This window comes from Rhinoraja longicauda, chromosome 5 (assembly GCF_053455715.1).
Source record: "Rhinoraja longicauda isolate Sanriku21f chromosome 5, sRhiLon1.1, whole genome shotgun sequence".
NCBI classification, from domain to species: domain Eukaryota; kingdom Metazoa; phylum Chordata; class Chondrichthyes; order Rajiformes; family Arhynchobatidae; genus Rhinoraja; species Rhinoraja longicauda.
This window is the reverse complement of record NC_135957.1, coordinates 23465143-23489479: the sequence shown is the minus strand read 5'-3', so window position 1 is coordinate 23489479 and position 24337 is coordinate 23465143. Positions and strand designations below refer to the sequence as shown.

Below are 24337 nucleotides of genomic sequence, written 5' to 3'. Positions count from 1 at the left end.
AATTCTATCAACAAACCTCCCACTTGCTTTTCAGGTCACCGATGAAGGTATAAGGTCTTTGACCAAAGTTTGTGGAAGGTCAGCAGGTTGGGTACTGGATCCACCTCCCCCTGCTTCTCTGCAGGAGAGTTGTGAATCTGTGGCATTCTCTGCCACAGAAGGCAGTGGAGGCTGATTCACTGGATGTTTTCAAGAGAGAGTTAGATTTAGCTCTTAGGACTAACGGAATCAAGGGATATGGGGAAAAAACAGGAATGGGGGACTGATTTAGGATTATTAGCCATGATCATATTGAATGGTGGTGCTGGCTCGAAGAGCCGAATGGCCTACTCCTGCACCTATTGTCTATGTTTCTCTGAGTGGTAAGTGGCTGGAAGTTGAGCTACATCTGACACTCACGCACGATACACCTCCAAAGTACGCACACCATTGGGCGGAGGGCTGCTTGGGATCTGTTGAAGTTACTAAAGAATCATTCCTGTTCTTTATATACAGTAACTCCTTTAAAAAAAAATTCAGGTAATATCTCCTCACACTGTTCTGAAAACAGTGGGTGAGAAGATCCTACTTACTTGATCGTCTTTTTTGAAGCAAAATGTGGAGAGGATGTTTCCAGTATTGGGAGAGTCGAGGGCCAGAAGGCACAGCCTCAGAATAAATGGATGTACCTTCAGAATGGAAATGAGGAGTAATTTCTTTAGCCAGAGAGGATGAATCTGTGGAATTCACTGCCACCAGTCATTAGGTGTTTTTAAAGCGGAGATTGATAGGTACTTGATTAGAAGGCCGTTAAAGATTGTGGGGAGAAGGCAGGAGAATGGGGATGAAAGGGAAAAATAGATCAGCAGTGATCAAGTGGTGAAGACTCGATGGGCCGAATGGCCTATTTCTGCTCCTATACCTCATGGTCTGACCAGTGGTAGCATTCGGTGATGATCTGTGTCTTGCATTCATGTAGCACTCATTTCTTAGTAAACACTCCAAGGTGTTCTACACATTGGTAAGCAGACCAAAGAAAAAGCAAGACCAAGCTAAATCAAAGGGGTGTTTGGACAAGGAGTCAGTATGATGCAAAAGGGAGTGAAAGATAGAGGAAGGGTCTTCAGTGAAAGATCTCTGCCGTCCACCCAGCAGCAGGGATCAGGATTGGCTGGCGATAATCCAACTGCCCCTTTTCCGTGATTAATAATTTATGAAATTGATTTTTAGTGCAATGCCAGCCACAGAACAAAACAACATTCATGTTATGCAGGCTGCCTGTTTTGGTTCATTATTGCATCTGGGAGATGTGTTGCTTTAGTTTGGCTCTGACCAAGAGTTGTTCTGAAGACCACCAAACGGATGTGCTCATTGTAAGGTGGCTGAGGGGATATGACAAAGTTGAAGGCCATTCAGCCTACCGAGTCCATGCTTGCTCTCAGGATCCCTGCTCCCGGGATACCGAATGGTGATAGACCCTATCCTTAAACTCCGAGAGTTCATGTGGGAGAAATGGGTGCATTCCGGGGTAGAGATGAGGTACAGGAAAGAGAGAGGGGGTATTAATCAAAATTGGAGCAGGAATATAACTGCAGATGCTGGTACAAATCGAAGGTATCACAAAATGCTGGAGTAACTCAGCAGGTCAGGCAGCATCTAGGAGAGAGGGAATGGGTGATGTTTCGGGTCGAGACTCTTCTTCAGACTAATGAAGGGTCAAAATTGGAGAATTCAGTGTTCATACTGTTGGGTTGTAAGCTACCCAAGTGGAATATGAGGTGAAACAAGGAATTGCAGATGCTGCTTTACAAAAAAAAGACACAAAGCACTGGAGTAACTCAGCGGGTCAGGCAGCATATCTGAAGAATTATAGATAGGCAGAATCTCATGAGGGGAATAGCTAGGGAGAACACACAGTCTTTTACTTAGAGTAAGGAAAGCAAGAACCAGAGGACATGGGTTTAATGTGAGAGGGAAAAGAATTAACAGGAACTTGAGGGGAAACTTTTTCACACAGAGGGTGGTGGGCATGTGGAACGAGCTGCCAGTGAAGTTGAGGCAGGTATAATAACAACATTTGAAAGACATTTAGACAGGTACATGGATACCGAATAATGAAAAGCATAGATAGAGTGGATGTGAAGGGTACTTTTCCAGTCGTGGGAGAGTCTAGGACCAGCCTCAGATAAAAGGACGTACATTTAGAATGAAGTTGAGGAGGAATTTCTTTAGCCAGAGTGTGGTGAATCTGTGGAATTCATTGCCACAGACGGCTGTGCAGGCCAAATCATTGGGTGTTTTTAAAGCGTAGAATGATAGATTCTTGATTAGTAAAGGCATCAAAGATTGCTGGGAGAAGGCAGGAGAATGGGGCTGTGAGGGATAAATAGATCACCCATGATTGAATGACGGAGCGGACTCGATGAGCCAAATGACCTAGTTCTGTTAAGTCCCACGATCTTAGGTTTAGATGGAAAGTTTGGATGTAACTGGGTCACAGAGCAGGGCTTAGATGGAAATGGGCCATATGGGGGGGGGGGGGAACTAATACAGATGGAGCATCTGGGACGGCATGGACAAGTAGGGCTGAAGGGCCAGTTTTCACACTGAATGACTCTTCGACACTTTGTGTCTGAATACGAGGCACTGTTTGTCTAGTTTGCGTGTAATCTCTTTCTCCTTTCACGGCGTGTAAAGGAAAGGGCATCTCTGCCGGCTGGGTTGAGCAGAGGACTCAGACACAGGAAGGTTAAACACTGACGGGGATAAGGCTTCACTCCAGCAATCAAGAGCGGAGCTGGCAGCTCGCCAGCCCACTGTAAGTGGAACACACTTGCGTCACTGTTCCCTCGGCAACGCTGGGCCCTGCACAGAACTCTCTCCCCTCCAGTTATTTGCTTCATGTTTCCATGTGTGTGATTTACACCATTAACGCTGAATGGGATTTCCAGCTGTTCTGCAGCCGGGAGAATTTTGTCGAGTGGTATCAGGGAAATAGATTGATCCCTGAGCAAGATGATCAGCGCAGATCAGATCATTTCCGAGAGGCTGCCAGCAAAGTGAACCACACACACCGAGCTGCCCGAGGTCCCTGACAAATGAACGCCACACTTCCCCAGTCACAACGCAGAGCCGGGGGGGGGGGGGGTTCGGTGGGAGAGAGCGTCACTGGAGAATCTCCAACATTGACCTGTGTGTGGAGATGCAAGGGCAGGGAAAACATGGCTGGCCGAGCCGATGGGTTCCCAGTGTCTGAAAGGTGGAGAGAGCATCTGGAGCACATGCTCTTTGGAGAAATGATCCTGGGAGATGAAGGCTGAGGGAGGGAGGGTTTAGGGTGAGAGGGGGTGACAGTGGGAAGGGTGTAGGATCTGGAGGGAGTTACAGGGAGAGAGAGGCAGGGATTAGGGAGGGAGATATGTAGGGGGTTACAGAGAGAGGGGGAGGGGTGTAGGGCTGGAGGGGGTTACAGAGAGCGGGGGAGGGGTGTAGGGATGGAGGGTTGACAGAGCGAGGGGGAGGGTGTAGGGCTGGAGGAGTTAAAGAGAGGGTGTAGGGCTGAAGGGAGTTACAGAGAGAGGGAGGTTGTAGGGGCTGGTGGAGTTACAGAGAGAGGGAGATTGTAGGGGCTGGAGGGGGTTACAGAGGGAGAGGTGTAGGGCTGGAGGGGGTTACAGAGAGAGAGAGGGTGTCGGCCTGGAGGGTTGACAGAGAGAGGAGGAGGGGTGTGGTGCTCATAAGTTTGCAAAAGCAGTTGGTAGTTGGGGTGTGAGGGGGAGGAATTCCTGTGAGGTGTGAAGAGGTCCGCGTTGATCAGTGTTGATGGTCTCAAATGGAGGTCGCTCTGGAAACGACATCTGCCTGCCCGCCTCCAGAAACAGACCTGGGGGTTTCCACGGCCGAATGTAAAACCCGACCACAAGCTAACCACACTTCCTGACTCCATTTTGCAAATTACTGAATGTAAAAATAAACACAAAGCATTCTTATTTTTAATGCCTCGAATCCTGTACGTGGACGATGTTGGCAGGGTCGGCCCCTGATGGGCTGGAGAGATGGAGGTGGCCCTTCTTGTTATGTTGGATTGGATCAGATGGAGATTCGGGTGGAGTTACGAGCTAGCATGGATGGGTCGGGCTGAACTACCTAACTGTGCTTGACAATATGTGTAGTTCTTGAACGAGTGTGGTGAGGGTGCTGTTCTGCTTCCTGTCCCAAACGTCTCGGCTTTCAGTGCCTGTCTCCCTGTAGGCCCCTCAGCCTAGGTCTGCCTTGACACGTGTTGTTTGTGGGGACCACATTAGGGAGATGTCCATTGCTGGTGAACTGCATCCAGTGTGGACAGAGCTTGTCATTCTAACCAATGTAATTCAAAAATCCTCCCCTGAGATCCATAGAAAGCTAAAATGCACCATCCCAAGGTTTGTGGGCACTATTATCACGGCCAGTTCGATGCTGGCACTGAGGGAGCAGTTTGCTGTTGGTTTCTTATTATCACAAGGGGCAGCAGCAGACCCTGGTGCAGCAGTAGAGTTTCTCACTCACAGCACCAGGGACCTGGGTTCCATCCTGACTACGGGTGGTGTCTGTACGGAGTTTGTACATTCTCCCGGTGACCATGTGGGTTTTCTCTGGGTGCTCCGGTTTCCTACAACATTCCAAAGACGTGCAGGTTTGTAGGTTAATTGGCTTCTGTAAATTGACCCTCGTGTGTCGGAAACCACTCACCTGTCTCCCAGGAGAGGGTCAACAGGGGGGTCATGCCCAGAACACCCTGGGCAAACGTGGGCTGTGACTCCCCATCTCCCCTGTGTGGAAAAGAACTGCAGATGCTGGTTTAAACTGAAGATAGACACAAAATGCCGGAGTAGCTCAGCTGGACAGGCAGCATATCTGGCGAACAGGAGCTTTTGACCTGACCCGCTGTCTGACTTGCTGAGTTACTCCAGCTTTTTGTGGCTATCTCCTTGCCCTCTCTCTCCCGGCCCCCGCCTGCCCTGCAGTGCAGAGGGAACTCCCACTAGAACATGAAGCCAGACACAAAATGCTGGAGTAACTCAGCGGGACAGGCAGCATCTCTGGAGAGAAGGAATGGGTGATGTTTTGAGTCAAGACCCTTCTTCAGACTGAAGTTAGGGGAGAGGGAGATACAGAGTAATGAAGTGTAAGGTGTGAAAACAAGACAAAGGGGATGAAGTTCAAGGAAAATGTGGAATAGATCATTGTTAGCAGGGAGCACAGAGTCAGAGAGCAGGAGGAATATCTACCCTCGGAGCTAACATTCTACATGTGGAATTCTCTGCCTCAGAAGGCAGTGGAGGCCAATTCTCTGAATGCATTCAAGAGAGAGCTAGATAGAGCTCTTAAGGATAGCGGAGTCAGGGGGTATGGGGAGAAGGCAGGAACGGGGTACTGATTGAGAATGATCAGCCATGATCACATTGAATGGCGGTGCTGGCTCGAAGGGCCGAATGGCTTCCTCCTGCACCTATTGTCTAATGTCTATTTTCCTTAATCTCCATCCTCTTTGTCTTGTTTTCACGGCTTACACACCCTTAGCTCAGTATCTCCCTCTCCCCTGACTTCAGTTTGAGGACGGGTCTCGACCCAAAACGTCATCCATTCCTTCTATCCAGAGATGCTGCCTGTCCCGCTGAGTTACTCCAGTATTTTGTGTCTATCTTAGGGTTAAACCAACATCTGCAGTTCTCTCCTACACACTTCCCCCCACCGGAGCACCCTGCCTGGCTGGCAGCGAGAAGGCAGCAGGAATTCCTTCAGCTCCTGCCGCTCTGATCCCCTGAGACACTCGCGTCTCAGAATAACCACAGGAAGGCCCAACTCCCTGGAGGAGAGCAACAGCAGCTGGAGGAAAGCAACCAGTGGGAAACCAGCGAGCTTTTTAAATGTACGACAGACACAAAAAGCTAGAGTAACTCAGCGGGTCGGGCAGCATCTCTGGAGAAAACGAAAAGGTGGCATTTCAGGTCAAGACCCTCCTTCAGACTGAGCATCAGGGGAAAGGGAAACAAGAGATATAGACGGTGATTTAGAGAGATAGAGAACAAATGAATGAAAGATATGTGAAAATGTAATGATAATCAAGAAAAGGTGGAGCCCATTGTTGGCTGTGGGGAAGGTGATAACGAGTCATGCAGACAGTGAAACTCAATAGGATGACAGTGAAACTAGTACGATGACTAGGCTGGGGGAAGGATGGAGAGGGAATGCAAGGGCTACTTTGAACTGTCTCTGGCGGTTGTCATTCCTGCTGGGTGTTCTTGTTTCCTCCCACACTCCAAAGACTTGCAGGTTTGTACGTTAATTGGCTTTGGTAAAAATTGTAAATTGTCCCTAGTGTTTGGGATAGTGCTAGTGATCGCTGGTCGGCTTGGACTCACTGGGCCGAAGGGCCTGTTTCCACGCTGTATCTCTAGTCTAATGTGTGTATTTGTATCCAGAAAGTAATTACTGCCAGCTCTCATTCTGGGCTGCTGCTGTTTAAATCTATATTTCTGCTGATGGAAAAAATCAGGCCATTCGGCCCACTTGATTACTGCAGTCCACAGAGCAATCCCATTCCCCACTAACTTATCCTGGAACCGGTTCTCCACACCTTCCACTTTTCCAGTAATGGGAGAGTTTAGGACCAGAAGGCACAACTTTAGAATAAAAGGATGTACCTTGAAATTGGAGATGAGTAGTTAGTGGTTTTGCAGAAAGTGAAGATGGCTGTGAACGATTGCAGCAGGATCTGGATCGATTGGCCAGGTGGGCGGAGGAATGGTTGATGGAATTTAATGCAGAGAAGTGTGAGGTGTTGCATTTTGGGATGTCGAACAAGGGCAGGACCTACACTGTAAATGGTAGGCCTCTGGGTAGTGTTGTGGTGCAGAGAGATCTAGGAATACAAGTGCATGGTTCCTTGAAGGTCGAGTCGCAGGAAGATAAGGTGGTCAAAAAGGCTTTTGGCACTTTGGCCATCATCAGTCAGAGTATTGAGTATAGAAGTTAAGAGGTCATGTTGCAGTTGTACAAGATGTTAGTGAGACCGCATTTAGAATATTGTGTTCAGTTCTGGGCACCATGTTATGGGAAAGATATTGTCAAACTTGAAAGGGTTCAGAAAAAAATTACGAGGATGTTGCCAGGACTGGAGGATGTGACCTATAGGGAGAGGTTAAGTAGGCTGGGTTTCTATTCCATGGAATGCATGAGGATGAGGGGAGATCTTGTAGAGGTATACAAAATCATGAGAGGAATAGATCGGGTAGATGCACAGTCTTTTACCCAGAGTAGGGGAATCGAGGACCAGAAGACAGAGGTTCAAAGTGAAGGGGAAAAGATTTAATCGGAATCCGAGGGGTAACATTTTCACACAGGTGGATGCATGGAACAAGCTGCCAGAGGAGGTAGTTGAGGCAGGGACTATCCCATCCTTTAAGAAACAGTTGGACAGGTACATGGGTAGGACAGGTTTGGAGGGTTATGGACCAGGTGCAAGCAAGTGGGACTAGTGTAGCTGGGACATTATTGGCCGGTGTGGGTGAGTTGAGCCGAAGGGCCTGTTTCCACACTGTATCAATCTATGACTCTATGACCCTAGGAGGAATTTCTTTAGCCAGAGGATGGTGAATCTGCGGAATTAATTTGTCACAGACGGCTGTGGAGCCCAAGTCATTGGATATTTTTAAGGCAGAGATTGACAGGATCTTGATTAGGAAGGGTGTTAAAGGTTACGGGGAGAAGGCAGAAGAATGGGGTTGAGAGGGAGAAATAGATCAGCCAAGATTGAATGGAGGAGTAGACTCGCTGGCTGAATGGCCTAATTCTGTTCCGACAGTGCATTCAGCAAGTATTCAGACCCCTTCACTTTTTCCACATTTTGCTATGTTAGAGCCTTATTTTAAAATGGATGAAATACATTTATTTTATCATCAATCTACACACAATACCCCATCATAAAAGAGCAAAAATAGGTGTTTAGAAATTTTTGCAAAGTAATTAAAAAGAAATCACTGAAAAATCACAATTACTTAAGTATTCAGACTATGACACTCAAAATTGAGCTTAGGTTCATCCTGTTTCCATTGATTATCCTTGAGATGTTTCTACAACCTGATTGGAGTCCACCAATGGTAAATTAAATTGATTGGACATGATTTGGAAAGGTACACACCTGTCTATATAAGGTCCAACAGTGCATGCCAGAACAAAAACCCAGCCATGAAGTTGAAGGAATTGTCTGTAGACCTCCAAGACAGGATTGTGTTGAGACACAGATCTGGGGAAGGGTATCAAACAATTTCTGCAGCATTGCAGGTCCCAAAGAGCACAGTGGCCTCTGTCATTCTTAAATGGAAGAACTTTGGAACCACCAGGACTCTTCATGGAGCTGGCCACCCAGCCAAACTGAGCAATTGGGGGAGAAGGGCCTTGGTCAGGGAGGTGACCAAGAACCTGATGGTCACTCTGACAGAGCTCCAGAGTTCCTCTGTGAAGATGGGAGAACCTTCCAGAAGGACAACTATATCTGCAGCACTCCATCAATCAGGACTTTATGGTAGAGTGGTCGGACAGAAGCCACTCCTCAGTAAAAGGCACATGATAGCCTGCTTGGAGTTTGCCAAAAGGCACCTAAAGGACACTCAGATCATGAGAAACAAGATTCTCTGGTCTGATGAAACCAAGATTGAACACTTTGTCCTGAATGCCAAGTGGCACCGCTCACCACCTGGCCAATACAATACCTACGGTGAAGCATGGCGGTGGCAGCATCATGCTGTGGGGATGTTTTTCAGCGGCAGGAACTGGGAGACTAGTCAGGATTGTGGAAAAGATGAAGGGAGTAAAGTACAGAGGGATCCTTGGTGAAAACCTGCTCCAGAGCGTTCTGGACCTCAGACTGGGGCGGAGGTTCACCTTCCAACAGGACAATGACTTTAAGCACACAGCCAAGACAATGCAGGTGGCTTTGTGACAAGTCTGTGAATGTCCTTGAGTGGCCCAGCCAGAGCCTGGACTTGAACCTGATCGAACATCTCTGGAGGGACCTGAAAATAGCTGTGCATCGACGCTCCCCATCCAACCTGACAGAGCTTGAGAGGATCTGCAGAGAAGAATGGGAGAAATTACCCAAATACAGGTGTGCCAAGCTTGTAATGTCATACCCAAGAAAACCTGAGGCTGTAATTGCTGCCAAAGGTGCCTCAACAAAGGGTCTGAATATTTATGTAAATGTGATATTTCAGTTATTTCTTTTTAATTACTTTGCAAAATTTTCTAAACACCTGTTTTTGCTTTTTTATTATGGGGTATTGTGTGTTGATTGATGATTAAAAAAAGAATTTAATCCATTTTAAAATAAGGCTGTAATGCAGCGAAATATGGAGAAAGTGAAGGGGTCTGAATACTTTCTGAATGCACTGTATGTCTTATGGTTCCCACCCACTCATTCCCAGATTCCAGCAGAAGCTCCACCAGCTATGCCACATCGGCATTGTGTCGTTGGAGCTTTTAATCAATCATAACGTGAGCAGAAACTGATATAAAGAGTGATGAAATGAGGAGAGAGAAAGAGAGAGAGAGAGAGAGAGAGAGAGAGAGCGAAATAGATAAAGCAGGCAGGGGGGATGTAGGAAAAGACACTTCAAAAAATCATCAATCTTCAAGCTCTGAAATCATTAGACTTTTAATAGTTGCAAAAAGTAAACATCAGTATTGGAGGAGTATTGGAAATAATTGAGAGTGAGTACATCTGCAAAAATCCACTTGTAGTGGAATGGGAAATCCCTGGCCATTTGAGGTGTGTTTACTGTGAGAAAGTGTCAACATCTCTCACCTTTCCCATATAGAAGCTTGAAAGCACGTAGCAATGGATTCAGGAACAGCTTCTTTGCAGTGTCATCAGGTGCTTGAATGGACCTTCCATCTGCCAAGGACAAATATTTGATCTTCCAGTCCACCTCATTGTGGCCGGTGCACAGTTTTTAACCTGCACTTTCTCTGAAGCTGTAACACTGCACTCAGCTTCCTTTCCCATTTGCACTACCTGATGCATTTGTGTACGGTGTGATCTGCCTGGATAGCATGCTGAACCAAGATGTTCACTGTTTCTCAGTATACATTGCAGTAACAAACCAATACCAAACTCTCTGCTGAGCCTTGCTGTAAGGCGTGAGTGGTGCATACGTGTGTGAATGAATGGGTTAATGTTGCACGCACTCCCCGTGACTGCTACGTTTCTCTCTCGCACCCTAACGGCGTGCATGCCGGTGGCATAATTGCCTCTGTCATTGCCACGTGTAATAGGGGAACACAGGTGAGGAGGGGGAAGGGTTTGATAGGTAAATGGTTGGACAAAGGCCAGAGATGAAAAAAAACCAGGTGTGAGACAAATGGAATGAAGAGTTGCGAATTGTGAAGCCAGAAAAAGGAATGTAGGTGGAGGGGGAGGAGAGAAACAGGTGTGAGTCTAGGAGGGGTACAGGGGAGGGTAAAAAGGGTAGGGAGAAGGGGGCTTTTGTTTGAGGTGACCAAAAATTGCCTCAAAAGTACGGGTGAGTTTGAGAACCGTGGGGAGTAGCTGGAATGTGAGGATAATAAACACCATCAGATTAGGTCGATCACATGCAGATACTGCACACTGCTCTATTTTACTCAGTAAATAGTGTTGTCAAGAATTTCCTGCTCTGAATCCAGATTTTTAATGGAGTGTATCTTTCCTTTGAACCTTTGGCTCGGTATAAAAGACCGCTGCTTGGAGTAAACAGTGTGCGTGTTGTGTGATTGTGCAGTTGGAGGATTTTGCTTCGCTGTGAATAAAGGGGCCTCTTGCAGTTTACTGGGGACTTACTGCAGCAGCAAAGCAGCATCCCAGCCCACGCTTTTAGCTCAAAGACAGACACAAAATGCTGGAGTAACTCAGCGGGACAGGCAGCATCTCTGGAGAGAAGGAATGGGTGACGTTTTGGGTCTCGACCTGAATCATCACCTATTCCTTCTCTCCAGAGATGCTGCCTGTCCCGCTGAGTTACTCCAGCAATTTGTGTATGTCTTCAGTTGCTTCCTCCATGTGTTTTTAGCTCACTGACTACACTGGCCTGTGGAAGTGAGACAGACACAAAACAAGTAACATGATCTCTGCAAATAGCAACCCTGGCAGCAGGTAACTCATTGATGCTGCCAGGACATGGGGCGGTAACACAGGGTAGGGTGACCTCTGGTGATACGCGCACACACCATGACCAAGCTGCAACGAACAGTAAACAGATTTAATCTCAGAGCACAAAAGATCTCCGTCCATACGTAGCAATGCCCAGCACATTGTTCAACCAGGTCACGTGGTTATACCTGGCTACATCATGGCAGGTGACGTCTTGTGCTCTTAGTTAAACTTGGTAACCCAAGTTCGTTCGTTAAAGGTTGCTTCCTCATATTTCGCTCGGCTAGTTTACAACCCAATGGTATGAACATTGAGCAGAAACAAGGAACTACAAATGACGGTTTGCAAAAAGACACAAAGTGCTGGAGCAACACCATGTGTCAGGCAGCATCTCTGGAGAACATGGGTAGGTGATTTTTCGGGTCGGGACCCTTCTTCACTCTGATAGTGTGGGGATAAAGAAAGCTAGAAGAAAGGAGGGGCAGGACAAATGAAATAGGGGAACACAGGTAAGGGGGGGAAGGGTTTGATAGGCCAATGGTTGGACAAAAGCCAGAGATGATAAAACAAATGGAATGACGAGTTGGGAATTGAGAAGCCTGAGGAAGGAATGTAGGGGGAGGGGGTAAATAGGTGTGAGTCCAGGTGGGGAGAAGGGAAGGGGGGGGAGGGGGAGGGGGTAAATAGGTGCGAGTCCAGGTGGGGCATGTGGGGAGGGGGGAAGGGGGGGGGAGGGGAGGGGGTAAATAGGTGTGAGTCCAGGTGGGGACGTGGGGAGAAGGGGGGGAATGGGGGGGAAGGGGAATGGGGGGTGGGGGGGGAAGGGGAGTTTGTCAGAGGTTACCTAAAATTGGTGAATGCAATGTTCATACCATTCGGTTGTATCCCCAACCCCTCACTCACCTGTTTACCTATTACTTGCCAGGCTTTGTTCTGCCCCTCCTCTCTTCCAGACCAACTTCAGTGGTTGTGAGGTGTTTGGTCAGCCCTAGGCTTGTGAGACTCTCTGTGGGAATACGTCTTTCTTTTTAATAAACCTCTGATGCTCTTGACAATTGAACGCTCTGTAACGTGGCTGCGCGGTTGTAGATTCCTATCCCCGTGATCACGGTGTCAGTTCTACACAGTGAACACTGGCCGGGGCTCCAGGCTCCTGGTCCTGGGGGACATAAGGAGCCCAGGGTGACTGATGTCCAGCGTCTGCCCTCGATGCTGCAGGGCCAGGGGGGTGGGGACGGGGGGAGCCCAGTCCCAGGCCCGGTTGTGAGGAGGGACGACCGGCCGGGCTCCTGAGGAACACATGGTTCCTGGCAGCTGCTGTGGGGTGACACCGTGAGCAGCGTCCGTTGTCGCTGGAGATATCGGCCTTTGTCATAAGGAATAGGAGCAGAATTAGGCCATTCGGCCCATTGAGTCTACTCCGCCATTCAATCATGGCTGATCTATCTCTCCTTCCTAACCCCATTCTCCTAACTTCTCCCCATAACATCGGACACCCGCACTAATCAAGACTAAATATTTGGTAGACACAAAATGCTGGAGTAACTCAGTGGGACAGGCAGCATCTCCGGAGAACCCTTCAGCCCATAATAATTGTATGTTGCCCCACTTTCTCATTCACTCCCCACACACACGAGGGGCAATTTGCAGAAAACAATTAACCTACAAATCCACACGTCTTTGGGATGTGGGAAGAAACTGGAGCACCCGGACGAAACCCACGAGGTCACAGGGAGAACGTATAAACTCCACACAGACAGCACCCGAGGTCAGGATCGAACCCGGGTCTCTGGCGCTGTGAGATAACAGTCTTATGTGCTGCGTTACTGTGTACCTAGTCCTCCATTTGCTACAGGTAGGAGACTTGTGAAGGCTTGACCACAATGTAATATCATGGACTCAAAGAGCCATGCAGCATTGAAACTAGCCCTTTGGCCCACTGAGTCTGCACTGATCATTTTGTCCACATCCACACCTCCAGTACTGAACGTTACCCACTGAGTGAACATCTCTCGGGGTGAATGCTGGGGAGAGGTCGGCTGTAGCCCATGAACTTTGAACAAGAGCAGCCTGCACTGAGACCTGAAGGTGTCCTCTCAAGTCTACCCACGTCAGCTGGCTAGCTCTTTCACCAGTGAGGAAGCCACTTATGGATGGTGTGACCTCCTGCTTTTATTCCTCTACTAGGGTAGTTGTAGGTTGCATCTTTGAGCTCCGATTTGTGTTAGTGAGATAACATCGAGTCATACAACATGGAAACAGGCCCTTTGGCCCACATCATCCATGCTGACTAAGCTGGTCCCATTTGCCCACATTTGGCCCGTATCCCTCTCAACCTTTCCTGTCCATGTAAGGATGTCCATGTTTTCAAAGGGCTCATCGCCATGAGATGGGAAATCCCGCAGGAACGCTATTGGGTACGAGTTTGATCCTGTCAGGACTCACTCATGTACGTAACACTGAGATGCGACTGGTCCACCTTTCTCATTGCCGCCCTTGCTTGCACTCGGAGATGATCCCTCATGCATTCCAGCCCGGGTTAAGTTTCCTTCCACACGATGTACGCGTGTAATACAGGAGCACTAATCTGGCCAGCTGGTGGAGTGGATCTGGAATCAATAATGGTGACGAAGTGACTAACGGCTTGTCATGAGAGAACATCACCTTTAGTGGAGGAGATCAGCCATCCTTACCCAGAGCAATGGTCCACTGCTGCCCAATCAGGGGAAGGAGAGTCATAGAGTCACATTCAAAGGGTCATACAGCGTGGAAACTGGCCCTTCAGCTCAACTTGCCCACACCGGCCAATATGTCCCATCTACACTAGTCCCACCTGCCTGCATTTGGCCCAGATCCCTCTAAACCTGCCCTATCCATGTACCTGTGGCCCCAGGCACCCTCCATCTTTCAATAACAGTAGAAATTTAATTGGAGGTTAAAGAAATAGCTGAGGCACTAAGCAAGATTTTTTTTCTCATCAATCTTTGCTGCGAGATGGACACAATCAGTGCAGCAGAATTGAAAGGAGCAGAGTTATTAATATCACCTAAAGAGAAAGGGCAAGAGAATGTTTTATCCTGTTCCTGTACGCTGTGGACGGCTTGATTGTAATCATGTATACTCTTTTTGCTGACTGGATACCACACAATAAAGAAGCTTTTCACTATACCTCGGTACACGTGACATTAATAAACTAAACTAAACTAAACCTAGAATTCCACAAGAGGTGGCCAGAATATGGTCTGAGGAAGGGTCCTGACCAGAAACGTCACCTACACATGCTGCTTGGCCTACTGAATTATTCCAGCACTTTGTGACTATCTTTGGTAAATAAACCAACATCCATATTCAGGAGCAGGCCCAGCAGATTGGACGGTAATGTTTAAGAGAAGGAGGGTGGTTGATCAGCCTGACATCAGTTGGCACCATGATGAAATCCATCAGTCAGGGCAAAGTCCGAAGGCACTTAGAAAGTCATAGCAACATCATGAAGCAAAATCAATGTGGATTATGAAGGGAAATGCACATTTGACAAAGCTAAGAGATCCTTTTCGAGGATGTAACCAGTAGTCTATTTAAGGGGCAGCTCTTATATCCAAAGATACCGCATGAAAGGTGGTTACATTCACTGGGGGTTCATGGGTTTGGGTGGGAGAGCAGTGTGTTCTGAGTGTGACAGAGATCAACACTGACCCATCAGACAGTCCCAGCTTAGAGTAATAATGCAGTAAGTGACAAGACAGGGTCTGTTGTATCCATGTGGCTCTTGATGCACAGCATTGAGGTGGGAGGGACGGGAACACAGATGAAGATAGATGGGTTTTCTTGTTTCCAAATTTCAACAAACCCCTAAATCAAATTTTCAAAGCTTGCTGGACACAAAGTGCTGGAGTAACTCAGCGGGTCAGGCAGCACCTCAGGAGAACACGGATAGGTGATGTTTCAGGGTGAGACCCTTTCTCAGACTTTGGTGACCTGAAACATCGTCTATCCATGTTCTCCAGGGATGTTGCTCCACCACTTTGTGTCTTTTTGTGTATTAACCAGCATCTATAGTTCTTTGTTTCTACCTTCAAACCCTGATTCTATTTGTCTGAATTATAACTGGATTTGTGTAAAAAGGAACTGCAGATGCTGGTTTACACCGAAGATAGACACAAAGTGCTGGAGCAACTTAGCGGGACAGGTAGCATCTATGGAGAAAAGGAATAGGTGACGTTTCGGGTCGAGACCTTTCATCAGACTGAGAAACTGGATTTATGTTTCCGTCCACTTTCTACCTGCTCTGACTTTTTGCCACAGTGATTTCACAAAATGCTGAAGTAACTCAGCAGGTCAGGCAGCATCTCTGGAGAGAAGCAATGGGTGGAAGCTGACATGCCACTATTTTGTGGAAAAGCAGGAAGCCACTTCCGATATCCCGGCCAGCTGCCATTTGAGATCAAAACGACACAAGGGCATCTTTGCCTGGTTACGGTGTGTGGGAGTTGGCTGCAGCTTTGCCTGCGTTGTCCGTGTCCATAATTGGATAACTCACGAACTACGATTGTGAAAGACGCTCGATATCAACAGGAATTCTTTAAATCCCTCCGACACAGGTTTGCGAAAGGGGCTTTGCTTTGTCACACCCACAGACCGTGCTTCAGAGTTCTCTCACAGTCCTTGCAAACAGTCTCAGCTACTTCAACGTGATAAGCACAAAGTGGGAGTTGCGAGCTTAGATGCAAATAGCTGCTAAGGCTTGGTGAGACGGCACATTAGCAGCTATTTTTTTAGCTATTCCATTCAAGGCGTCTGAAGTCCCAAACGTACATTTTCCTCAGATTATAAAATGGAAAGTTGGAAGCAGGTCGGGCAGCATCAATGGAGAGACAGGGCTCATGGTATGGTTTGATCAGTTTTGATTAGTATATAGAACAGGCCCTTTGGCCCACAATTTCTGTGCCAAACATAAGGCGAAGATAAATTAATCTCATCTGTTGGGTCCATATCTCTCCATTTCCAGAATATCTATGTGCTTATCTAAAAGCTTCTTAAACGCCACCGTTGTATCTGTTTCCACTACCACCCCTGGCAGCAGGTTCCAGGCACCTACCACCCTCGTATTTCAAATTAGAAACAAGGAACTGCTTATGCTGGTTTCCAAGACAAGACACAAAGTGCTGGAGTAACTCAGCGGGTCAGGTAGCATCTCTGGAGAACATGGGTAGGTGACGTTTCAGGTCGGAAACCTTCTTCAGTCTGCTGACGTAGAGCGGAGAGCAGCAGGACTCACAGAGGGAGAGGTGTGAGAGAGGGTCTCCTAGAACTCCCGTCACAAGTCTGAAGAAGGGTCCCGACCAATCCATGTTCTCCAGAGATGCTGCCTGACCCGTTGAGTTACTCCAGCACTTTGTGACTCTTATTTCAACTACATTTCTAACACTCAGCTGTCTTTTATTTTAACACTTTCACAGGTTTGTCCTGTTTTTCCTCACTCTCAATGTAAAATGGGTGCTTTTAAAGTGGGGGGGAAGGAAAGGGAGGTTTGGATCAGGAGGGATAAAAGGAGAAAGACACAAAAAGTTGGAGTAACTCAGGCAGCATCTCTGGAGGGAATGGATAGGTTGTGTTTGGGGTCGGGTCCCTGCCTCAGACAGGAGCTCCACCGTTACAGCGTGGAAGGGAGGTGTCCATGAGTGATCTATTGTCGTCCTGACTGATGATTACATCTGGCTGCACATCTGGGGAGAGGTCTGGATCAAAGGGCAACAGGTTCAGGTGGGGTGTAACCCTTCATATTATCAATGCCATTGTGTGTGCCTTTCATCGCAAGCGACGGAGTTAACTGTGCAAACTGTTGCCAAACCCAAATCAGAGAAGTGTTTGGTGCAGATATAACTAGTGTCCCACAAACTGTCACTGCTGAGTTACAACAGGCCTGGGCACGTTGCCAGAGCGACGAGGCCTGGTCATGGGGCTCTCGCTTCCCCCTTGGCCGCAGTGCGCTGTCCCAATCTTCCTTCCGGTCAGCAGGAAGATAGAGAGGAGGAATATCACTGACCGTCACAATCCCAGTTTACCCGCTCCAGCCTGAGGGTGACCAGTGGTACAGGCCTTGCCACAGGGCAGGCCCACCTGAGCAAACACGCCTGCTGCACCCACCCGCAGTTCACACTAAACAGAGCACCAAGGCGGTCTGACTTGCTTTGTTGCAGCACTCCCATGCCCATCCAACCTGTGCCTAGGTCTAGCCGGTAAGCCTAAAGTCACAGCTCTCTGGCCTAAGAGACAACACTTTCTTCTGTGCCACTGTCTGAGAGCGAAAGGGCTGGTCAGGGCAGGCTAGGCCCAACACAGTGAACACAGCTCAGCATGCCTGAGCACCCTCTGTCTGAAGAAGGGTTCCAACCCAAAACGTCGCCTATCCATATCCTCCAGAGATCCTGGTTCTGAAGGGTCTCCAGGCTCTGAAGAAGCATCTGCAGTTCCTTGTCTCTACATTCCTCTACAGATGCTGCTTGACCTATTGAGTTACTCCAGCACTTTGTGTGTTTTTCTTGTAAACCAGCATCTGCAGTTCCTTGTGACATTCTTTCAATGTTTGATACCTAACAAAATGTGGGCCAAAGGTGGGCGAATGGGACTCGTGTAGATGGGGCATGTTGGTCGGCATGGGCAAGTTGGGCTGAAGGGCCTGTTTCTGTGATGTATGACTCTGGTTCAGTTTGGAGATGTAAAAAGAGCAACGTATTAAGGAGATATCAATGGAGGGTGGAAATCTGTAAAAAAACCACAAATACTGGAAATCCTCAACAGGTCAGGCAGCATCGATGGAGAAACTGGAGAAGGTTGCACTAGTTGTCTCTTTACACCTACACTTTTCTTTTACTATTAGCTACCACCACATTTCAGCCTTGCACCAATATTCTTTTCCCATTAATCTTTCCTTTCCTCCACGCTCCACTCTTCCCTTCTTCAGTTATCTCTCCCCGCTCCCTCCTCCCTCCCTCTCTCCCCCCCTCTCTCCCCCTGCCCCTGTCCCGGCCTCTGCATCCTTGACACCTGAGACTTCACCCAGATACAGAGGAGGTCATGTCACGGACATATCTTGCCCTGAGTTGGTGCCTCTTTCCACACGGGCCGACAGGCCCACCATTCACTAACGGCTCAGCACAACTGGTTCTGAAGACCTGTTTTAACTCTGCCACTCCATCAACCTCTGCTGTCAGTGATTCGGTGCCATTTATACACAGCCAGGGACAACGTATAAAAATAACTTCTCAGAGCGGCGTATGGTGTTGGTGGTTACTGTGACTTTGATTTGTTAATGCTGAGAAGGGCACTGAGTGCAAAGAGAGTTATGTTGCACCTGTATAAACAGCTTACTTCAGAAAGAGCCAAATCCTTATTTAGGATGAAAATAGCTGCATTTGCTACTGGCCTTCCCCATCCCAGGACCCCAGGATTGTGCAGTGAAGGCAGTTGTTTCAGGTTATCTGTCAGATTGTGCTAGAGGCAGCTCTGGGTCAGATATACAGCAGCCCCACTTACTAATCAAGCCTCATGATATATGTAGGCTAATACTTGACACGGTGCTGAGAGAAGAGGAAGACTGAGGGATCACAGCAGCATTAGAGGGGTGCACTGCAACGTGGGAGGGGCAGTACTGAGGGAGGGGCAGTACTGAGGGAGGGGCAGTACTGAGGGAGGGGCAGTACTGAGGGAGGGGCAGTACTGAGGGAGGGGCAGTACTGAGGGAGGAGCAGTACTGAGGGAGCGCCACACTGTGGGAGGGGCAGTATTGGGGGGGGCAGTACTGTGGGAGGACCACACTGTGGGAGGGGCAGTATTGAGGGAGGGCAGTACTGTGGGAGGACCACACTGTGGGGGGGGGGCAGTATTGAGGGAGCGCCACACTGAGGGAGGGGCAGTACTGGGGGAGGGGCAGTACTGAAGGAGCGCTGCACTGTGGGAAGGGCACCGCCCTGTGAGAGGGGCAGGCCCTTCAACCCTTCTTGCCCCTGCACGAACCCCATTTCATTCTCCCCATCAACTCCCCCCAGATTCTATTTCTCTTCACGATGCACTCAGGGCAATATACAGCGGCTAATCACCTTGCCAACACACATTCTTGGGATGTGTGAGGAAACCGGATGGCCCGGGGGGGTCACAGGGAGAGCGTGAAAACTCCACGCAGACAGCGTCGGAGGTTGGGATCAAACCGGGGTCTCCAACGCTACGAGGCACCGGCTCTTGCCACTTGCTACCTGGGCCACTCTGGCAACTCCCTCACAAGCCTTCGACTTCTACCGCCTAGGAAGGCACTGGTGGTTAGTGCATGGGAGCACCACCGCCATCAGCTTCCCCTCCAAGGTCCACTTGTAAATGCACCCAACTCCATCGCTGCTATTGTGTGAACCGTCACCTCTCAAACGCCGTGTGGGATGGACAATAATGCTGGCTCTAGTGGGAGACCCACACCCTGTGTACAGGAGCAGTGGATGGAGGATTCTTTGATAGACACACAAAGGGTGGTGGGTGTAGGGAATGAGCTGCCGGAGGAAGTAGTTGAGGCAGGGACCATTGAAACGTATAATAAGAAGCACTTAGAATGGTACATGGATAGGACAGATTTAGAGGGATATGGGCCAAACACAAGCAGGTGGGACTAGTGTGGATGGGACATGTAGGTAGGCGTGAGCAAGTTGGGCCGAAGGGCCTGTGTCCATGCTGTATGATTCTATGTTTCTATGAGATAAAGCCCAGGAATGATGGAGTTTCAAAGTCTCAAGGACATGGCCTTGTTTATTAAACAACGATAAAACAGGAAGTAAGGTTAAACAAGCCGTTTGGAGTGGGAAATGAGAGCGGCATTATTGAGCACTTTTGAGCTCTTCTGTTGCTGTAACAGGAATAGCACATGGTTATTTAATGTGGGGAAACGTTCCAACATGCTTGGTGGCTGGAGTCACCGAGCCTTCAGCATGTCTGACCACCACCATGCTCTCCAACCTCAGAGGGTTCGAGTCCCAGGCTGGGGGTTCACACCATCCTTTTACCACTCTGGGCACTGCCCTGGTTAAACCAGGGCTTCCCGCCACTCTCAGGTGAATATAACAAATCCAGTAAGCTATGAAGAAGCTTGAGAAACAACATTTGGTAAAGTCACCCAAGATAGGCTGATCCAGAAGATTAACAGTGACTTGGGGTTGGATGAGCTCAGACCTGGCTTACTGATAGAAGGCAGAGAGTTATGGTGGAGGGACAATCTTCAGGCTGGAGGCTGCAGATTCCCAGGCATGTGTGCTGGGATTTCTGCTGTACTTGATAGATATAAATGACTTGGACGTAGATGGGTTGACTAGTAAATTTGAAGGAGTCACCAAGATTGCAGGGGTTGTAAAGTGTGAGGAAGGCTGTCAAGGTATACAGCAAGATATTGATCAGCTACAGAAATGGGCAGAGAAACCAGCATCTGCAGCTCCTTCCTAAATAATAACTGCAGGCAACTGGTGCAGGTTAAAGCCCCCTGCCCAGCCCACTAGAGCTAAGCTTCATAGCCCCAGTAAGTGAGGAGCATCTCCCCCCACAAACCCTAGTACCCAGAACGTACAACAGTACCGGCATCGAACCTGCCTTAAACACTACCACAGCAGTGCATTCCAGGTACTCACCACCCTCTGGGTAAGAAACTTGCCGCAAAGATCTGCTTTAAACTTTGCTTCTCTCACCTGAAAGCTATGCCCTCTAGTAATTGACTTTTAAATCTTGGGAAAATGATTCTTACTCTCTACCCTATCTATACTTTTCGGGTCGAGACCCTTCTTCAGACTGAGAGACGCTCTCAGCCTGAAGAAGGGTCTCGATCCGAAACATCACCTATTCCTTTTCTCCAGAGATGCTGCCTGACCCGCTGAGTAACTCCAGCAGTTTGTGTCTGTCTTTGCCTGCATTTAATACTGGGGCAGTCAGCACTGCTGCATTCATGTGGCGGACCAAGCTGTGGGTAATCAGCTCTGCTATCTTTCCAGGTACGTGTGTGTGTTTGAGTGCCCTTATCTCCTTGGTGCAGGCTTCCTTTCCCTTATCGATTTTCGGAGGCCCTTATCTCCCGGCACTCACGGGCATCTCACCAGCCAGCTCTGATGCAGCCGTTGCCTGGCAACTGCACTTAAACCAACAAATAAAAGAGGGCGGAATTTTTAGATGTGGTCTCTCTCAGGCAGCTTCTTGTTCAGCGTTAAGATTTACTGCGTATTTATAGGGGGGGACGGAAGTGTGCTGTGCTGAGGCTTTTGTCAGTCAGTACCCTGCAGTGGAACAATGAGGTTCGGTTTGGTCAGGTTCTTTGCAAGGCAAACATAGTTTAGAGTTATAGACAATAGACCTGCACCAGGAGGAGGCCATTCGGCCCTTCGAGCCATTCAATGCGATCATGGCTGATCATTCTCAATCAGTACCCCGTTCCTGCCTTCTCCCCATACCCCCTGACTCCGCTATCCTTAAGAGCTCTATCTAGTAGCTCTCTCTTGAATGCATTCAGAGAATTGGCCTCCACTGCCTTCTGAGGCAGAGAATGACACAGATATGCTGCCATTCCCGCTGAGTTACTCCAGCATCTTGTGTCTATCTTCGGTGTAAACCAGCATCTGTCGCTCCTTCCTGCACACTTGGTTCAATGGTACTTTAGTGCCACATGTACCTAGGTTCAGTGAAATTCCTTTCTGGCATGGAATTCAGTGAAGATCTTACTCGATATAGCAACGATCGTACTGAAGTTCAAGAGTGTGAGAATAGTAGATTACACTGAAGTTGTACAAAAATCACCACGTTTCCGGCAGCATCTTGTGCCATTAAAGTGCTCCCATTCCCCCTGCAGCCCCCAGCGTTGTGAGGATCAGTTGTTCCTGTCTGTAGTGTCTCCCATCCACACTCAGATGCCTCTTGTGTGAGGAAAAACTTTTTCACCCAGAGAGTTGTGAATCTGTGGAATTCTCTGCCATAAAAGGCAGTGGAGGCCAATTCACTGGACGCTTTCCAGAGAGAGTTAGATTTAGCTCTTAGGGCTAACGGAATCAAGGGATATGGGGAAAAAGCAGGAACAGAGTACTGCTTTTGGATGATCAGCAATGATCATATTGAATGGCGGTGCTGGCTCGAAGGGCCAAATGGTCTACTCCTGCTCCTATTTTCTAAGTTTCTATGTTTCTTGCCTTGTTTTCCTGTTGTCTGACCTACTGATCAATCTTGCCCCACAATATGTTGGGCAAAGTCCTCCAAGTTCCACCGAACAGTTACAATCCGGCTGAACAATTCCTCCCAGTGACCCTTTCACCCAGGAATCCACCTGGTGCACTCCTCCTGAATGATCTCCAATGCAAGTACTGTAAAACCCCCATGGACAGGCACATTTTGCTGGACAAGCAGATTTTCCGGACTATTGGATATAATTCTGTCAATAGCCCGGCACACTTAGTTCAATTTATTTTAGATCTTACACAGTATCATAACTTAATTGAAACTGGTGAGTTAAACTGGAGCCCAAGTGAGATAAAGAGAACACAGGAACGCCACAGTGGTGCAGTGGTTGAGTCACCTCCTTGCAGCACCAGAGACCTACGTTCGATCCTGATTACGGGTGCTGTCTGTATGGAGTTTGCATGTTCTCCCCGTGACCTCGTGGGTTTTCTCCAGGTGCTCCGGTTTCCTCCCACACTCCAAAGATGTACAGATGTTTAGGTTAATTGGCTTTGGTAAAATTGTAAATTGTCCCTTGTGTGATTGCTGGTCGGTACGGACTCACTGGGCCGAAGGGCCTGTTTCCATGCTGTATCTCTAAAGTCTATAGGCCAAAGTAAAGAACTGGGATCCAGGTGAGTTAAAGAAAACGCAGGAACCGGGCCCCAGTGAGTTCAAACAGTCTCTCATTTGTCTATTTCCATCCACAGATGCTGACTGACCCACTGATTTCCTCCAGCAGTTTATGTTTTGCTGCCGGGCTGGGAAGGGCAGGAGTTGACCTTTACTTTCCCTCCACACACTGCGATGTAACAAATGTGATGTCGGTTGTGCACCCCTTTAAGAGCTGTGGGTACACGATGAACTTCTCTGTGTGTTGTTGATACACAGCTTAAGACTTGCCAGAACATCTGACTATCTCTGCAGCCAAAGCTGCCAGAAGGGATGGTGTTTATCCCAAGCACTTTTTTTTATCAGCAAAGTACCTCTGTTTGTCAGTTTGTAAGACTGGCCATCGTTCAACATCTCACCAATGGATGACTGAGACAGGGTGAGACCATGAACACCACATCAGATGATGTGCACACTTACAGCAGCCGTTAGCCACAAAGTCGTTGACTGTGACTTGTTCCACACACGCAGCCAGGAGTGTGAGAATCCTGCAGTGACACAGATGCTGGAATCTGGAGCAAAAAATAAAGTGCTGGTGGAACTTAGCCGGTTAGGTGGCATCGATGAAGGGCAGGGGGCAGACAGCATTTCAGGTTGATACCCTGGTACCTTCTTAAGGGAACTAAGATCAGGCAGAAGATACAACAGCTTGAATGTACGAACCACCAGATGCAAGGACACTTGCTCCCGCTGTTATCTGACTCTTGAACAAGCTAAGGGATGAATTCTTCCAGTCTACCTCATTGGGAACCTTACACTTTTTGTTTATCTGCTCTTTCTCTGTATCTGGAACACTATATTCTGCTGGAGACCGACTTCGGGAACTCCAACCACGGGAGCCTGTAGACTTACCATCGTGGAGCTCACAATCCCTGTTGGGGATTGAGCTCCAACCGCGGGAGCCTGTGGACTTTAACATCCTGGAGCTCGCGGTCCCTGGTTAGAGACCGACTTTGGGAGCTCTAGGCCGCAGGAGGTTGAGCGCCCTGACGCGGGGGCTTCGATCGCCCTGACGCGGGGGCTTCAATCGCCCTGACGCGGGGGCTTTGATTGCCCTGACGCGGGAGCTTCGATCGCCCCGAATGCGGATGGTCCGACTGTCCCGACTGCGGGAGAATAAAGAAGAAGAGGATTAGACTTTATTGCCTTCCATCACAGTGAGGAATGTAGGGAATCTGCTGTGCTGGATATTTATGTTAACTTTTATGTAGTTGTGTGTCTTGTTGCTTTTTTTAGTATGGCTGTACGGTAATTCGAGTTTCACTGTACCTTAATCGGTACACGTGACAATAAACTAACCTT

The 24337-nt window shown here is 48.4% G+C and overlaps 1 long non-coding RNA gene across 2 annotated transcripts in view; it reads left to right on the top strand.

Moving 5' to 3' along the window:
- Nucleotides 1-24337, top strand: part of LOC144593896 (uncharacterized) — a 69330-nt gene that overhangs the window by 5608 nt on the left and 39385 nt on the right. Inside the window, exon 3 of one of the 2 annotated variants that reach the window (XR_013547297.1) lies at nt 23074-24278. The exons of the other annotated variant lie outside the window; for it this stretch is intronic. This is a non-coding gene — a long non-coding RNA (uncharacterized LOC144593896). Of the gene's footprint in view, nt 1-23073; nt 24279-24337 lie in introns of those variants that run through there. 2 annotated transcript variants of the gene reach the window in all.